Below are 17,844 nucleotides of genomic sequence, written 5' to 3' on the forward strand. Positions count from 1 at the left end.
TGACTGTGCAGGGCCTGGTGGGTTTGAAAAATTATTTCCGAGGTTTCTGTATGTGACAGAAATGGCTGATTATTTGCCCAGTGACCTACCCTCCAATCTTCCCTTGTTCATTATTAACTGAACCCTGTTTTGTTTGGGGCAGCTCTGTGCCTCGCTAAGAATACCTGCTTTCCCACAGTCCCTTGCAGCTAATGGTGGCAATGTGGTAAGGCTGGGGCCATGAGGTGTGAGCGGATGTCTGCGGGGAACTGGGGGCGAGCCCTTGCTTCCTGTTACAGGCTCTGTCTCTTCTTCTTTCTCCTGCCTTCTTCTCTCTACCCGTCCTGTGGATGGGAGACCAGGCGATGCAGTATCGCTATGGCAACCACAGGGCAACAAGCATGGATGGACTCAGCCCCCAAACGCTGTCCGGCACAGGGCTGCATACCAGACTCCTGCTCTGTGAAAAATAAACGCCTGTGTGTTTAAGGAGACGTTAGTTGGGTTTCTCTGTTACTTTCGGTTCAGTTCTTACTGATGTAGATTTTACATGATACAACATAGCTCTCAGATGTTCTGACCTCTTAGTGTGGTACCTGAGAGTCGAGAGTTGAGATCAGGCCTGGGTGACCTCGGAGAGACTCTTCCCACAGTGTTGTTCTGTGGCAACTACAGAAGTAAGACACATGAGGACTGCGGTGTCTGTGAAATCCCTGGTCTGGGAGACTTCATCTGGCAGGGAGCTGAGCGCGCCTGCATGCCTTGTGCCTACAGGGTGAGGGTGGTACAGACGATGGGGAAACCAAGGTGCTCTGTGCTGCTGTGTCAAGGTGACCCCCACACACCTGGCTCTCCTCTTTGGCAGCCACACCGGCCCCATGTGGGTGAGGGGAAAGGGTGCCTTTGGGTGGCTGCCGGGCCTCCTACTGAGCTGAGAATGCAGCACCTGCTGGATTGCAAGCTCGTCACCCTTCCATGAAGCTGAGTAAGCCTGGTACCGGGGAAAGCCTGTCCGTGTCTTGGGAGTCTGATGGCCAGACCAACACCCAACTGATTTTGTCAAGTCTAATTAGCAACATCTTGTTCCCCTATTAACAACAATTATTTTATTAACCTTTTATATATTTTTTGTGTCACCTCAGATACATTTTTTGGATGGGTCGGGGTGTAAATGATTTTAGTTAGTACAGCTAAAAAGCTTTCCTCACTAATGAGCATCGCCTTCTGTTAGAAAAATGGTCAGCTCTTCAGGAAGAGGTGGGCCCTGTGAGAGGAGCCATTGCACCTGTAGTGAGAATTGAGCAGGGCAGGGGCTTGGCCCTGGCTGGTGTTGCTAAATGGTTAGAGCTTCAGTCCACTGAAGGATCACGGGTTCAATTCTCTTTCAAGGACATGCACCTGGGTTGCAGGTTTGATCCCTAGTCCTGGTTGGGGTCATGCAATGTATCCAATCAATGTATCTCTCTCACATTGATACTTCTTTCTCTCTCTCTCTAAAAATCAATGAAAAAATATCATCAGGTGAGGATTATCAGAAAAAAAGAAAAGAAAAGGGCATGGAGTTGGAAGTCAGGGCAACAGGAAATGAAGTCCAGATGCTGTCAGTACAGCTGCGAGGTCTTGGGATTTATTTAGCCTTCCGGAGTCTCAGCGACCTTCTTTGTACAGTGGGAAAATCTCTGTGTAAAGGCAATGAAATAATACAGGTAAAATGTCAAGTGTAGTGCTGACCAGGCACAGACACAGGCTTCACCAGTCTTGGTTCCCTCCCTTCTTTGGCATCCGTGACAATGACCACGACCCCGCCTGCGTCATGTTTCCACTCACAGTGGAGTGGGGTGAAGTGCCTGGGCTCTGGAGTCAGACTTCTGGGTTCAAATCCTTGGTCTGCTTCTTGGTAACTGAATAACTTTGGGCCAGATATTGTACTTCTTTGTGGCTCATTTGCCTCCTTTGTGAAATAGACATACTAATAATGCCTGCTTCATAAGGCTGCTGTGGAGATGACAGAAGGGCAAAGTCACATATCTGGCACAGTGCCTGGCACCTAGCGGGGACTCAGGAAACGGTTACAAAACAGAATGTTTCCGAGGGCTCAGGCTTTGCCCTGGGTCACTACCACCTGCATGTTGCGGACGGAGCTGGGGCTCAGAGCCAGCCCCCACTTCCCCCTGACATGGGGCTTATTCATCGCCCAGTCCTGCGCTCAACACCAGAGACAGAAACTGCAAACGGGACAACTTCTGTTTGCAAGGAGCTCAGGTCTAGAGACGGTGGTGTTCAGGAGATGAGAATACTGAGGTCCACGGTCCTTTGCTTCCCCAAACTGTTTGCATGATCCTTTCCCTGGAAACAGGGAGGATGTCCTGACTCTAAATAGGTGGCCTCCTGGGATGAGAGGGTAGTTGCTGGGAGCACATTTGTGAGACCCCGCTTGTTGTTTTCCTGTTTGGGCTGCATCTGTGTGACTGGCGAGCTTCTTCCCTCCCAGATTTATGTAACATATCATCACAGTCACGTCTGTGTGTTTTGTTGATGCCGTTTAAATTCTGTTACTATTTAATACCAAGAACATCTAAAAAGAACATTTTGAAAGACTTGAAAAATCCAATTGGTCTCTCGGTAATTTGATTTGTAGGAAATAGGAGAAGATAGTATTCTGAATAGAGTGCTTTTAAATGAATCATCATTGCTTTCTTGCACAGGCAATAGATGGGCTCCCACTGGTTAGGAAGGCTCAGCTGTGTGTGGCAGAGAATCCAAAATAATAATGGATTAAACAAGATGGATGCTATTTGTTTTTCATGGAAAAGAAATATGGAGGAGACAGTTCAGGGCTGACAGGTGGCTTCACGGAATCCCCCGGGAACCAGCCTCCTTCGTGTTCCGTGTTCTGCCCTCCGTCCGGAGAACACAGCTTTCTCCTGATGGACAGAGCAGCCCCCAGGCTCCACCGCCGCCTTCTTGCCTGCATTCCAGGCATAGGGAGGAGGGAGGGGGAGGAAAGAGCCTCATCTTCCCAGGCATCTCCCAGGAGCCCGCCTTCCACTTTTGCTCACACACCCTTGGTCCGCATCGACCACATAGCCGCCTCTGGCTCCAAGCAAGGCCGGTGTCTTAGTTCAAGCTGCTGTAAAAACTACCGCAGACTGGGCCCTGGCTGGGTCGTTCAGTTGGTTAGAGCACCATCCCGATACACCAAGGTTACAAGTTCGATCCCTGGTCAGGGCACATACAAAAATCAACTAATGAATACATAAATAAGTAGAACAACAAATCAATCTCTCTCTCTCTCCCCTCCCCCACTCTCAAAAATTAATTAAAAATCCGTGGACTCGGTGGCGTATAAACAACAGAAATCTTTCTCACAGTTCTGAAATCTGGAAGTCCGAGATCAGGGTGCCAGCGAGGCTGGGTTCTGGAGGGCACCCCCTGTGGTTGCGGACTGCTTGCGGCCTCGCGGAGGAGAGCAGAGGAGGCAGCGGGCTCTCTCGTGACTGTATAGAGGCCCTCATCCCGGTCACGTGGGCTCCACCCTCAGCACCTCATGTAATCTCCACTCCCAAAGGCGGTACCTTTCAGCCATCACATTGGTAGGCTTCCAATATACAAATCTGGGGAGGACAGACACCGAGGTCATGCTGGCTGGGAAATGTATTCTTTATTCCGGGTACCGAGGCACCCTTCTAAAGCGGGGTTCCATTTCTAGGGACGGAGGAGAGAATGGGTACTGGGCTGAGCCAGCAGGCTTTGAAACACATTCTTTTGGAGACCTGATGATACCCCCCATCTCTGCCAAAAAAGGTCCATTTGATTGGGAGTAATAGAGGGAGCAGCAGCGAGAAATCCCCAGCAGATGGGACGGCAAATAGGACACCAGCACTAGGAAAGGAGACCTGTGAAGAAGGGTTCAAGCCAGAGTAGGAGCCCCTCGGAAATCACCTGGGCTGCAGGTCGACCTCCTCATGTGTCACAGGAAGCTACTGAGGGCCAGTGGGGTGAGTCAACTTGTGTGTCAGAGGTCACCGAGCATTCCTCTGGCTCGATAATTGGCTAGAAGGACTCACAGGGCTCAGAAAAACTATTACACTTGTGGTTACAGTTCATTACAGAGAAAAATACAGATTGAAATCAGCAGAAGGCAAAGGCTCTAGGAAAAATTAGGTGCGAGCTTCCAGCTGTCTCCCTGTGTTGCCTGCGGATAGTGCTTAATTCACTCAGCTGTAAGCTGCAGCAGCGTACACGGAGTGTTGCTGACCAGGGAAGCTCACTAGAGCCTTGGTGTCCAGGGCATCTATGGGGGAGCCAGTCATGTAGGCTTGCTGTGTCCTCATGACAGACCCTAACTACTCAAGTCTCCAGCCCACCCCTCCGAGGTCAAACCAATGGAGTGTGGTCCAGGCGCCCACAATAAGTCGCACTGTTAGCATAAACTGTCAGGTACGGCCAAGGACCCAGGTGTACAGAGACACTCTTATCAGTGCTTAGGTCCTAGAAGCTGCTTAAGGGCCAGTTACGAAGACCTTTAAAATGTGAAGGTTTGGGCATCTAAACTCCTTACTGCGCACTTGCCCAAAGCCACACACCTAAGACAAGGCCAGGCTCAGTGCTCCGTCCTTGGTGGCACTGCGGACAGCAGGAGTGAGGCAGCTTGCCCATAGCAGAGGCGGGGCCAGAGTGCTCATCTCTTGACCTCTGCCCACCACCCGCAGGATTGAAAGCATGTTCTGGGTGGATGCCTGCATTCAGATAGGCTCTGCCACGTAGGGGCTATATGACTTGTACAGTTATATAAGCTCCTGGTGCCTCAGGTCGCTCCTGAATGTGAAGACGATGGGACTATTGTTTACTCACAGAGTTTCTGTGAGAGGTGACGAGGTCAGTCAGCACCTGTCTGCTATGCGATATGTCCGTAGTAAGCGGAAGCTGGTGTTGCCATTGCCATCATGTTGCTGTTCCTCAGAGTCTCATGTCTGCAGAACCTCCTGCAGCTGGCTCAGAACCTGGCTGTTGACAAATCAAGCTGTGCAATTTCGGAAAAGTCTCTTGACTTCTCTGAGCTTTAGTTTCCTCCTTCCTGAATTGAAGGGGAAGGGAGAGTGAGATGCTAAGATTTCTTTCACTTCTTTGCCCAGATGGTGAATGTGAATGTGCTTCATCTGTGTCTTGGGCCAGTTAGTCATCACAGGTATACACGCTCTGTGTGTGTGTGTGTGTGTGTGTGTGTGTGTTTTCCTGGGCAGGGGCCAGGGCAGGGGTTGAGCTAAGGCCCCCCCCCCCCCAGGTTTCATGTTGCCGAGAAATCCTGATAATGGGTCTGTCCAAGGGGAGCCTGTGTGTTTGGGATAAGAAACCCTCAGCTCACTCTGCCCTCTCTCCACACTGTCAATGCCAGTGCACTCGGAAGGGGTGCAGGAGACAATCTCCAGTATTTTGGAAGCTTTGGAGTTGCCCTGGGACAAAGACCCTGAAGTTGATGGGCACCTCTCTACCTTCCTGAGAATGCAAGGCTGAGTTTTAACTCAGTCACAACACTGGACTTACAAAGAGGCATGTGCTGGTGGTGTTTAAGAGGAGGACCCCAGGAAGGAGAAGAGGTGACTCCTGTTGGTTCCTTCCTCTCCCCCTCCTTTCTCCCTCCCTCCCAAGGCTGTTCTTTTGGGAACCCTGCCCCCACCTTGGCCACCTTCCAAAGCTCCAGAGGAAGAGCCTGCCTCCCTGCCTCAGCATCCTGCAATGCCCCCCACAGCAGGCACCTTGCTCTGGCTTCTTTTTAAAGTGATTTATAAAAGGGAACAGACGTTCCCCATCAGCCTGAATAGCAGCATTTCTATCATCAGTTGTCATGACATGGGCTGACATGGGAGCAGCCCCACATCGGGGCTGACAGTTTGATGGGTTTAATTTTGGTGCAGATTTCTGCAAAGAGGCAGCTGCCAGGAATGCGCCCTGGGTGGCTGAGGCGGACTCGGTGGCTGGGGAGGACGAAGGGGAAGCAGGAGGGTGGCGGAGTCTAACCCTGCAGCGCAGTGGGTGCCACAGGCTTTGTGCAGCTCCAGCCTCGCTGAGGGCTGAGTTCAGGCTCCCAGTAGACTTACTCAGCATTCCCCCCACCTCCGGAAGGGGCCCATCTGTCTGAGCAATGGAGGCAGAAAGCAAATAAATTTCCCTGAGATGAGGAAGTTGGTCAAGGTGGCAGAGGACGCTGCAATCCTTATTCTTGGTCCTGGGTGCAAATCACTCCGTGAAGCAGGGAGAGATGATAAGGTAGCATCATTTCCTTCTCCACTCTTCATCCCACTTACTGTTCTAACATGAGGTCCCAGTGAACGGGACAGAGGATTTAATGCCAAAAAAAATGAAACCAGGCAGGATTCTTTCCTCCCAGATCTGTGCTTCTGCTCCCCTGTGTGTGTCCTCTCCCACCCTGGTCTGTGAGGTCTGACTTGGCAAGTGGTGAGATCAACCAATTGTCTGCTGCCTTTTCTCGTCCTCACCCTGGCTTCTTATTTTGTTCCCCTTTGAGCCCGTGGATCGGGAAGCCTGTGAACTAGCATCATTTATTCATTCCCTCAACTTGAATGGCCCTGTGTGCTTGCTGCTCTGCTACCTGCTAGAACCACCAAGCTAAATTATGCATGCTTCCTGCCTCTCAGGGCGAACATCTGGGGGGGAGAACTGATATGCAAAGAGATAATCTTTGGAAATGCAAATTAAAGACCAACTTGTGATTCTCAGCTTGGTAATATTTAGCAAGCTTGTATAGGTTAAGTGTGGACGTATAAAGCAACCCGGCCTTGGGTACACTCCTGGTGAGAAGGTCGACTGAAACAAGTACTTGGAACATAGTTTCATACTATTTGATAAAGAGGAAGATGCATGTATGCGCCGACTGGGAAGTGCATAACTGCGTAGGCACCAGGATAAATTCTCGTGCATGCACTCGTGACAGTGCTGTTTGAAATAGTGAAACACTGGAAACAATCTGTCAAGACCAAAATGAATAAAAACATTTTGGAATACTATACAGCAGTGAAAATAAATGTACTGCTACTGTACACATCAACATACATCAATGGTACTAACATAGTAGAACAAGAAAAGTAAAACAGAGAAGAATGTGTTGAGTTTGACTTTCTTTATACAAAGGTAAAAAGTGGACAGAATTAAGCTACATATATAGTAAATATATTTTTAAAAATAAAAATGGAGTGAGAACCACCACACACAGGAGAGTGCTTACCCCTGTGGGTGGGTGAGTTCGGGAGGGACACAGTGATAATGCTATCATAGCCCAGTCTTTGCGCAGGCCTATATCTGGGTTGTTCATGATATCCAGATGGTGTTTTTCCTCATTAAAAAAAGTTCTATAGAGATATAATTAAAATAAAATAAACTACAGATTTAGAAATTACAATTTCATCATTTTTGACATATTTTTCAAACTCCTTTTGGTTATTCTAAGTCTTTTGCATTTCTGTACCAATTTTAGGTTTAATTGCTTGAGGGTTGAGCAACGCCAAAGGTTCTTTTATGTTGGCCTTCCAATTACACTGGTTATTTAGTTAGTGAGAAAGGAGATGGCACAAAGGGCAGTGGTAGAGACAGGACTGCAATGCGAAGTGTGTGGATCTATGGCAGCCTGATGCCATCGGGTCCCAGGAGGCCGAACCCACTGCCGAGCTGGGCCGGCACAGCCAGTGGTGTTCATCCACAAACCACCGGGAGCTCCTCATGCATCCCATGCCCTGGGCACTGAATGGGGCCCTTATCCTGACTATCACCCTGAGCATTTTCTCTGCTGGTCTCTTTGAGGATGTGGTGGTGACAATACACTGACAGTCAGGGCCAGAAAAGTGATCCCGATGTACACTTCCAGGTTTTTGAGTAGCGTCTTCACAGCTAAGTCTCACGTGAGAATATCATGAAGAGCAAAGTAGAAACCAATCTGTCTGCTACTGGAAAGACCCCAGGACTCGACTTCCCTCTGCCTAAGCCAGAATCACTAGAGGCCTGGATGAGGTTGTGGCTCCTCTCTTCTCCCCCACTGCACGTACTCCTCTGCACTGTGTGTCAGAAAGTCAGGGAGGCAGATGTGGAGGACATTTGTCATCTAGCATCCACATCCCCTCTTCCTTTGAGTGCCCTGATCTCCTATTGGGGCAAGTTGCTATTTTGTGTCATCTTGGTGGGTGGGCAATTCCTGGTGACAGCCATCTCCTGTTGCCTGCCACCATGAACATATAGACAGAAGCTGTATCTATCTTGGAGTGCCTGGGGACCAGCTCATGACCTTAGCTTGGGTAACATTGGGTCCTGGGACATGGAATGTGGAACAGATGAAGCCAACATGGAGGGAACGTGGAGGTGAGAATATGAACTTGTCAGAGGCTGGGGCAGGCCTAACTCTTCTTGCATGGTGACATTGTGGTGTCTGTCACACAGTGCTTGCTACATAGAATATGCTTGGTAAATGTCAATGGAATCAGTGCATGGATAGTAATACTGTCAGTGGATCCCATTTCTGCTAAACAAAAACACTGTCTAGAATCACAGACCTGTCAGGCTGCAGCAGAACTTGTTTTTTTTTCTTTCTCATCTAATTCAAACCCTTCATTTTGCTCATAAGTAAACAGATCCAGGCAGTCCTAGGGATGTGCCCTAAACATTTCCTTACTCCCCAGGATAGGCAGAGATGGATTCCAAATATTCAGACTCCTAGTCTATTTTCAGCGACTCTATCTCCAAGTCTTTGAAAGTATATTTAGATATTTGCCTATTTAATTAGCCACACACAGACATAAACATATTTATAGCAGAACAATTGAAAATGGTACCAGTGTGGGGCAGCCTTAATACCAGCCAAGATTCAGAGAACAGTGATCCAAGATACTAATTAACAGGACTATAGCTGGTTATTGGTCTAGGTGGGTTATATTTTACATGATTTTCAGGATCTCAAAGAATCCTTTCACTTTCTTCATTTCATAGACCAAAGTTGGCTTCAGGTTGACTTTCTTAAGTTACTTAGGTGGACTCTGGAAACTGACTGACACCTCAGCCTTTTTGATGGGGCTACTGGGTTTGTGGGTCTGAGTGACCTTCTCGAATCCAGAGACGAGTATTAAGCTTTCTACAGACGTGTGCACCGAATGAGGATTTGCTTCTGCATGTGGCCCTGTGTGAAAAGGCTTTCCAGCTCATTGTTAAACAGCTTGATGGCCAATGCCCATATTTGTTATCAGGCAAACAGGAGAGAAGCTTCAGAAATGTCCAAGACCGTCTTTACCCGAGGGCATTGTCATCCATCTTAAATAAACATATTGTATGTTGCTAAATCCCCATAAAGTTTGTGGCAGTCTCTTTTTGAGTTCGGTATTGATTAGGGAAAGTAGAATCTTAATTAGAGATCAGGCCCTGGGACCTGCAGCCAGGTGTCCTCAGTGTGAGTGAGTCCTTCCAGGAGCAGATCCTGAGACAAGGAGTTGAGTCCAAGGGGTTGGTTTGGGTGATGGAATGAGGGAGAGAGAATAGTGAGACAGGAAATAAGCAAGAGCCAATCAAAGGTGTGATCATGAGCAGATTATTGCTGTGAGCAACTGAGTCCAGTCCTGCCGGGGATCCTTTGGGAGATGGTGTAGATTATGCCTCAGGTTCATCCCACTGCTGGGGAGGGAGTCAGTGTTATCCACCAACTCTTGTCCTTATTGCTTGATGGTTGTTCCTGAAGTGTCGACTCCCTGGCCTTTTCCGTGTGCAAGGGACCTCTGAGGTTGGCCAAGTCTTGTGGGTGGGGAACCAAAGGAAATGCTATTCCAGCTACTTGAGAAAATAGGATCTTTGTATAGCACTTTATAGTTCTTCTCTTTAAACATCACCATGACAACCACCACAAAATAGAACACCTAAAGTTAGGAATAATTTAAAATTTCAAAGAATGTGGACTCTAGGAGAGATTTGCATTTCTACTTGATAAGAAAGCTTTACAGGAAGAATTCAGTACTGTAAGTTGACTCTAGCTCTTTGTTGTCCATATATGTGCAGTTAGCATTAATACCTCTCTCTCTATCTTGCATAATTACAGTACAGTATCAAAACCAGGAAATTGATATTGATGCTATTGACACAATTCAGTGACCTTATTTGGATTTCACCAGTTTTATATGCATTAATTTGTGTGTATTTAGTTTGATGTAATTTTATCACCTGTGTAGATTTGTGTGACCACCACCACTTTGAAGATATAAGACAGTTCTTTTGGAACGATCCCTTGTGCTACCCTTTCTAGCCACAGCCACTGCCTCCCCACCCCCAATCCTGGCAACCATTCAGCGCTTGTTCCTCTCTATAATGTTGTCATTTCGAGAATGTGGTGTAAATGAAATCATGCAAGTGTAACCTTTTGAGATTTTTTTTTTTTTTATCGTGCATATCTTCCTGCAAAGCCATCCAAGTTGTTGCATGTGTCAATAGTTTGTTCCTTTTTATTACAGAGTGGTATTTCATGGTTTGGATGTATCCCAGTTTCTTTAACCATTCACCCACTGAAGGGCATTTCAGTTGGTTTCTGTTTTGGAGCCTTGTGAATAAAGCCACTACGAACATCCCTGTACAGGTCATTGTGTGAATGTAAGTTACCATGTGTCTGGCATAAGTGCCCCCAAGTAGAATCGTTCAGCCGTGTGGTGTGTTCAGTTTCATGAGAAACCGCCCCACTCTTCCAGACTGGCTGTGCCATTGCACACCCCCAGCAGTGACGCCCGAGTGATCCACACCCTCACCAGCACTCAGGGTTAGTATCAGTCTCGCTTGTTTTGATCAAGGAGTCAAGGAGATGATCTTTGTTTCAGTTTGCAAACTTTACAGGAGGTCAGTCCCATTCTTGGGCCACCTAGGTGATAGCTCTGTTTTTGGACTTCTTCCTCCTCTTCCTCTTTCTTCTTTTTTTATCCTCACCCAAGGACATTTTTGCATGTATCTTCAGATAGAGCAGGAGGGAGAGAAGGAGGAAGAGAGAGAGAGAAACATCGTTGTGAGAGAGACACATCGAGTGGCTGCCACCCACACGACCCCAACTGGGGCCGGGGACAAACTGCAACCGAGGTACGTGCCCTTAGCGGGAACCAAACCTGGGACTCTCCAGTCTGCGGGCCGACGCCCTAACCGCTGAGCAAACAGGCCAGGGCTCTTCTTTTTACCTTGAAATAACAATGTATATAACAGTTTGTAAAAGATCAAAGCATTTCAAATGACTAACTTCCCTCAGGTTAAAAAAAATAAAAGGCTGATCTCTAGTCTGCAGAGATAAATAAGTGACTCATATCAGCCTGAATCAATATGGGAAGATGGATGGGATAGAGGAGAAGCTGAAGGATGGAGCAACCAGAGAAAAATGACCAAAGGAATTTATTATCATAAGATGTACAGAATATTGAAACAGTGTGTGAGATAAGCTAAATACCTTCAGTATGCACAGCAGTGAAATGTATTTGTAGAGATACCTGGCTGTGAGCTACTTTAAGAGGGACTGACTGGTAACAGAGTTAAAAAAGCTGTTGGAGTAACATAATTGAAAAGGACATGAGCTTTCATCAGGTTAGATGTCACCTTAGAAATGATGCCATGGGTTTAGAAATGATGTAGCTGATGCCCAGAATGATTAAACCGCTTGTCCACACTCACACAAGTTGCTGACTGCAGACAGGGACCACGCCCCATGCAGCACAGCCCTGGGGGCAGGGTGCGTCCTATACAACTATGTGGGCAACTCATCTTTAATAAGATTTTCACCTTGACCTGTATCAGGCATTTTCATGTCATACCAGGCCATATTCGACTTTTCTTGGAAGCTTCTCAGTTGTTCCATGTTGCTTTACACCCCTGTTGGACCTTGGAGAAGGGACACTGGAGGCTAGGTGACGTGTGGCTGTGGAGAGCGATGGAGGGCCTTGTTTACAAACATCCTCTCTACACCCCTGTTGGACCTTGGAGAAGGGACACTGGAGGCTAGGTGACGTGTGGCCGTGGAGAGCGATGGAGGGCCTTGTTTACAAACATCCTCTGGTCCTCAGATGCTGGAAGGCTCAGAAGTAAAAGGAAGAGCTGGCTGTTTCAAAAAACAGATTAGTCAGAGTAGGTTTTAAAATAGCAAGACTTAAAGTGATTCAATGTTAATTGAATATTGAGTAAGGAAGAGGTAGGGAGTTAATTGAATGAGTGAGCTTGGGGTTTCGGATAATTTTTTCATGATGTGAAGGAAATTATTTCAGAGTTGGACACAGATCAGGGGAGAAAGAGGCAGCATGATCTTTGGAAAGAGCAAATGAAAGCCATTTCGTTTGGTGGGAGAAACAAGTTTGTCTGACTGTTGGTTTTTCCTTTAAGCTTGTAAAATTCTATTTAAAAAAGCACAACATGTTGTATTATTATCAAAAATTACATGTTATCTGAAGAAAATTTAGAAACTAAGGAAAAACAAACAGAATAAACTAAATATCATCCATGATCTCATTATAGATACTCACCACTGACATTTTAGTTTATATCCTTTTAGTCTTCTTCTATGTACGAGTATATATCATTTATATATTTATACATATATATTAAATGTTTATAAAATATAGGATCACACTATTTAGTAACCTACCTTAAAAATTAATCCATGAACACCTTTCCAATGTAATTTCAAATCACTGCTTAGTATTCTATTGTACAGATGTCCTTTTGTTAATTTACCCAATATTATTATTACCTTGTTATAAATAACCTTGTCATGAATGTTATAACTTTATTTTTGTGCGTATCTACAATTATTTCTCAGGTTATATTTGGAATTCCAGTGCCAAATGAAATGTAAATTTTAGGACTTTTTATTTCTATTGACAAATTAACAACCCAGAAAAATACTGTATCAATTATCAAGTTTATGGGGCTCTCCAATATCCTTTCAAAAGTGAGTTCCATTACTTATTTTTAAATTATCAGTTTGATAAATAAAAATTATGTACACTTATATTTTTTATTTCTTTGACTATTAAGGACATTATATTTTGATAAAAAAACAAATATTTGGGTTTTAGTGTTTATAACTTTAGGATCACGTTCTTTGATATTTTTCTATTGGGATGTTCATATTTTTCTCATTGATTTTTTTAAAGCTTTATTAAAATACAGAGTTTACTTCACATGTATAGTTTTGTCCCCTCATCATTTCCTTTTGAGCACTGCTGCTACTATGTCTTACCATAATATTCCATACATACTTAACCCAAGCAAAGGGTGGAGTTCCATCTCTGAAGCTAAACAGGCAATTTGGACAGCACATTCTTAGCAGCGGAACCTGGACAGCATTTACCAGACAAGGTAGGGGATGTTCTCACTCCACATTATAAAATGGACAGGCAGATATCAACTGCTGCAGAAATGAACTAAGATAGACATTGTTAACAAACTGTTCACTCTATTTTCTTCAAAGAGACTTGTTCCACTGCCAGAGATCTTCAAGAGCCACGTGGCCAGCTACCTGGAAGCAAGTCTTCATATCATTGGTGAACTTTGCTTCCACTTTGCTGTGTTTCTGCTTTAATGTCTTCTACAGAATTAGGTCCTTTTGGCGCTTTAGTTTTTCTCTTGAAGGATTATTAACTTTTGATGTTAGTGTTAATGATTTTTATTTTTTGTTAATCCTCACCCGAGGATACTTTTACATTGATTTTAGATTGAGGGGGAGGAAGTAAGGGGGAGGGGATAGAGATAGAGATAGAGAGAGAGAGATAGATAGATAGAGAGAGAGAGAGAGAGAGAGAGAGAGAGATTGGCTGCTAAGGAATTGAACCCGAAACCCAGGTATGTGCCCTTGGCCAGGAATCGAGCCTGGGACCCTTCAGTCTGTGGACCGACACTCTAACCACTGGACACAACTGGCTAGGGCAGTGTTGATGATTTTTAATCTTTTCAATTCTGGTTTGACTTTTGTTCATTTTGTCTTGAGTATCTCATATAGATTCCTTTACTGGAGCTTTTATTTTTCTCCTCCTCTTCCTTATTCTTTTCCCCCTCCTCCTCCTCCTCCTCCTCCTTCTTCACCATTCCATCATTATCATCACCATCATCACCATCATCATCATCACCATCACCATCATCATCATCACCATCACCATCATCATCACCATCATCATCACCATCATCATTACCATCATCATCATCATCATCATCTTCTTCTTCTTCACCATCATTACCATCACCATCACTATCATCACCATAATCATTATTATCATCATCATCAGCAGCAGCAGCATCGAGTTTGACTTTTTCCGTGGAAGCTTTCCAGACATACTTAGGAGTTTCACTTCTTCTCTTCAACCTCTGACTCTGCATCTTCCTCTGACTAAGTGCTATCCATTAATCTTTACAGGCCCTGAACCACCCTTCAACCATAAGCCACAGGTGGTGTTATTTCAAAGTCCCTGAGGAAACCATTGGTTGCACAGATATGTTCAAAGTTGCCAGCCTTCCTTTAATTGGCCTGTCTTCATAATTCATTGCCTCTGCTTCAAAGTCTGCAATTCACCCTCTTCACAGTCCTTAAGCTTACCAGTCTTAAAGATAAGGTGCTCATTTTCATCATTATCCACCTTAAAATGACCCTCTTTGTCAGCCTTTAGTTCACAACTGGAAGATTGTTCTGAGACCTCAGGAGGCTATGTCTCTCTCCCTTGAAGGGTCCAGGGGTGCTGGCACACACATGGATGGGAGATAAGGTGGACGGAGGCAAACGACTGCTGTTCTAGGGAACAGTTGTGCAGGACAGAACCACACCAGGATTTTTAGGAATTTTTAATTGCTTTGTGTACATTAAATATACTCACCTTGCTATATTTTCTATGTTGTCAATATTTTTGTCAATTCTCTGTTTGTTGTAGACTTTCAGTTTTGTTGATGTACCTTTTGATGTTAGTGATGTTTGTGGCTGTTACAATTTTTTTCCTCTTCTTTTATTTGTTTGCTTGCTTTCAGTTTTTAGGCAGTCAGATTTATTGCTGTTGTAATTTCTACCATTGGGATCATTCTTAGAAGGACTACACTATCCTTAGATCACTTAATACCTGTCCACTTTTTCTTTCAGTCCTTTTATTGTTTCATCTTAAATCTGCAATTTATTTTGGTGAAAGGCTTTCTTTCAGGATACAACTCCAAATATTATATTCTAATTTAAGTTTGTAAAATAGCCATTAGGATGGTTATTAACCAATAAATACTGTTATGTTCCTATAGTGAACACATGCCTGTACTGCTAATCCTAGTTACCTACACCTGGGTCTGGAGCCCTACTGTGTGCATCACCATTTAATTGCTTAAAGGTTAAGATAGGCCTTGGGTTCCACAGATACTAGGTAAGAGGGCCATTACCAAAATGCTGGGCGGCACACCCAAATTTATTTTTATTTTTGGCTTCTCAAACAATTGAAATTATGCTCACGTTGTGTTTTCCTTGAGGCCCCTGAGAAGAATGTATGTATTTCCATCATTTGTCAGAATCCATAGATTGTGGGAAAAGTTCTCCTGGAGGGATGATGAAAAGGAGGAATCGGCTCAATCCCTTGGGACCCTGTGGGACTCAGGTGCTCCCAGCTGGGCAGGTTGCAGAACCCCACACCTCTGACAAAGGTTTCCCATCTCCGAATAACACCCGCTGCAGAACAGATTGTTTTCCACATTACAGTTAAGCTTTGTCTTTTATTTCTCTTTCTTTCTTTCTTTTTTTTTTTTTATCCTCACCCGAGGATATTTTTCCATTTTTTGTACAGATAGAGTGGGAGGGAGAGAGAGAGAGAGAGAAACATCGACGTGAAGGGACACATTGAGTGGCTGCCACCCGCACAACCAACCAGGGCCGGGGACAAACTGCAACCGAAGTACGTGCCCTTAGCAGGAACCGAACCCAGGTCTCTCCGGACTGCAGGCCGACGCTTTAACCGCTGAGCCAAACTGGCCAGGGCTATTTCTCTTTCTTTATCAGAGTTTCTAACATGAAAACACATTCCAGTTGCTGGGTTGGAGGAGTCTTCCTACAGCTCACTAATGCATGCAGCTACACTGGACTTGTAAACAGGAAAAAGAGAGCACATCTTATGGTTCTCGTTTTTGAGGTTTCTAAGCTTACGTCTCACAAAATGAGCCTGGTGGCCAGTAGACAGAGGTGTTTCGCAGGTAGGTGACCATGGTTGGGATCTGGCTGGCATAGAGAGGCATGAGAAATTCCACACACTTGGGAAATACTTCCACTCATGTTTTGTGTTTGTGCTTTATATTTTAGATGTTTTTAATTTAAATTTTTTTTTCATTTTCAAAGGTCTCTACTTTATTCATTACAGTGTGAGTATCCATATGACTACAAAAAGGAAAAGTATGTCCAAGCAGGGAAAAGGACTCAAAACTAGAGTCAATTGGATTTAAATACTGAGATTCCTAAAACATATTTCTTTCTGCTATGATGACTTAGCTTTAGACTGGTCATTGGCTTGTGTTTGGGTTTTAAATTTTGGGAGTGACTCATAGGCACTTAGCAAAAGTAACTGATGAAATTAACCTTATGGGTAATGAGGTTGCTGGGCTTCTTTGCTGTCAGACACTCAGCTCACTGATTGGTCTGTATTTAGTTGGCAGCTGGTAGCCAGCGAAAACAATGTGGGGTGAGTCTCACTTGAACAAATTTTATAGTACATCAATACATACAATAGTTGCTGTATTGTATCTAGACATTATTAAAATTAAGAAGTGGTATACTGAATTGTTTGTTTTCCTTCTTCACACAAAACAGATGCTCAAGACTCACTTTACTTAGACATGGTAAATTAGGGTCGGATGTGTTGAGTTAATTGGATACTTTGCCTTCTCTGGAAGAATAAATGTGGCAATTGTCCTGCTCTTGCTATATTTGAAAACAATAAATGCTGGTCTTAATACAATTGGATAATTTTCAAATGCCTAGTTGGAGTTCAAGGGTTATAAAACCAGATTCTTAAGTAGTGGGTTGGGAAAGTGCTGTGGACTGAATTGTGTCCCTTTTCCCCAAGTTCATATGTTGAAATCCTAACTCCAATGTGATTATATTTGGAAATAAAGCTTTAAGAGGTAATTAAAATTAAATGAGGTTAAAAATCCTATAGATTTGGTGGGTTTATAATAAGAGGGACAAGAGAGACCTCTCTCTCTCTCTCTCTCTCGCTCTCGCTCTGTACATGCGTAGAGGAAAGGCCATGTGCACAGGTGGCCACCTGCAACCCAAGAAGAGAACTCGCACCAGACGCTGACCCTGATGATCCTTGATCTTGGAGGTCTAGCCTCCACAACTGTGAAAAAACAAACTTCTGTCGTTTGAGCCACCTCATCTATGATATTTGATTATGGCAGCCTAAGCTGACTGAGAGAGAGAAGAGGAGACTGAGTATGAAATACATTGCTGAAGGGAGCCTGCAGCAGCTGGAGACTGAAAGCAGTGAGCATCACTTCGTGGATGACCCTTTACAACCACAGCTTGGAACCTCGCCTGGCCCCGTGGAGACAGGACCTGCCTGAAGACAGGAGACCGGGTCGCCCCTCAGTGTTGCTGCGAGCTGGCATAGGTCCTTGCTCCGGGCCTCAGATTCCTCACCTGTGGAAAGAGGTGATTGGGTTAGTTCTTCTTTATGTTCATTCTAGTACTTTGAAAACTCCAAGGGCTTTGGAATCTAGCTATTGGGATACTCCAGTGAACCTTAGGTGCTCCAGAGCTCCCTCATGAGTAGATTTTGGGATCATTTTTCAAGTGAGTGATGCTAGCTAGCAGATATTGTTCCATAGCTAAAAGATATTGTTCCATCTTTT

The 17,844-nt window shown here is 44.9% G+C and overlaps 1 long non-coding RNA gene and 1 pseudogene across 1 annotated transcript; one reads left to right on the forward strand and one right to left on the reverse strand.

Moving 5' to 3' along the window:
• The first annotated feature begins 10,732 nt into the window (after positions 1-10,732).
• On the forward strand, positions 10,733-13,469 carry LOC118630295. The gene is made up of 3 exons (XR_004959549.1): positions 10,733-10,771; positions 13,252-13,341; positions 13,454-13,469. It is a non-coding gene; the product is annotated as an uncharacterized LOC118630295 (long non-coding RNA).
• A 658-nt stretch (positions 13,470-14,127) lies between these two features.
• Positions 14,128-16,200, reverse strand: LOC118629282 (annotated as a pseudogene).
• Positions 16,201-17,844: the final 1,644 nt, after the last annotated feature.

Source organism: Molossus molossus, unplaced genomic scaffold, assembly GCF_014108415.1.
Source record: "Molossus molossus isolate mMolMol1 unplaced genomic scaffold, mMolMol1.p scaffold_m16_p_14, whole genome shotgun sequence".
Lineage (NCBI taxonomy): Eukaryota > Metazoa > Chordata > Mammalia > Chiroptera > Molossidae > Molossus > Molossus molossus.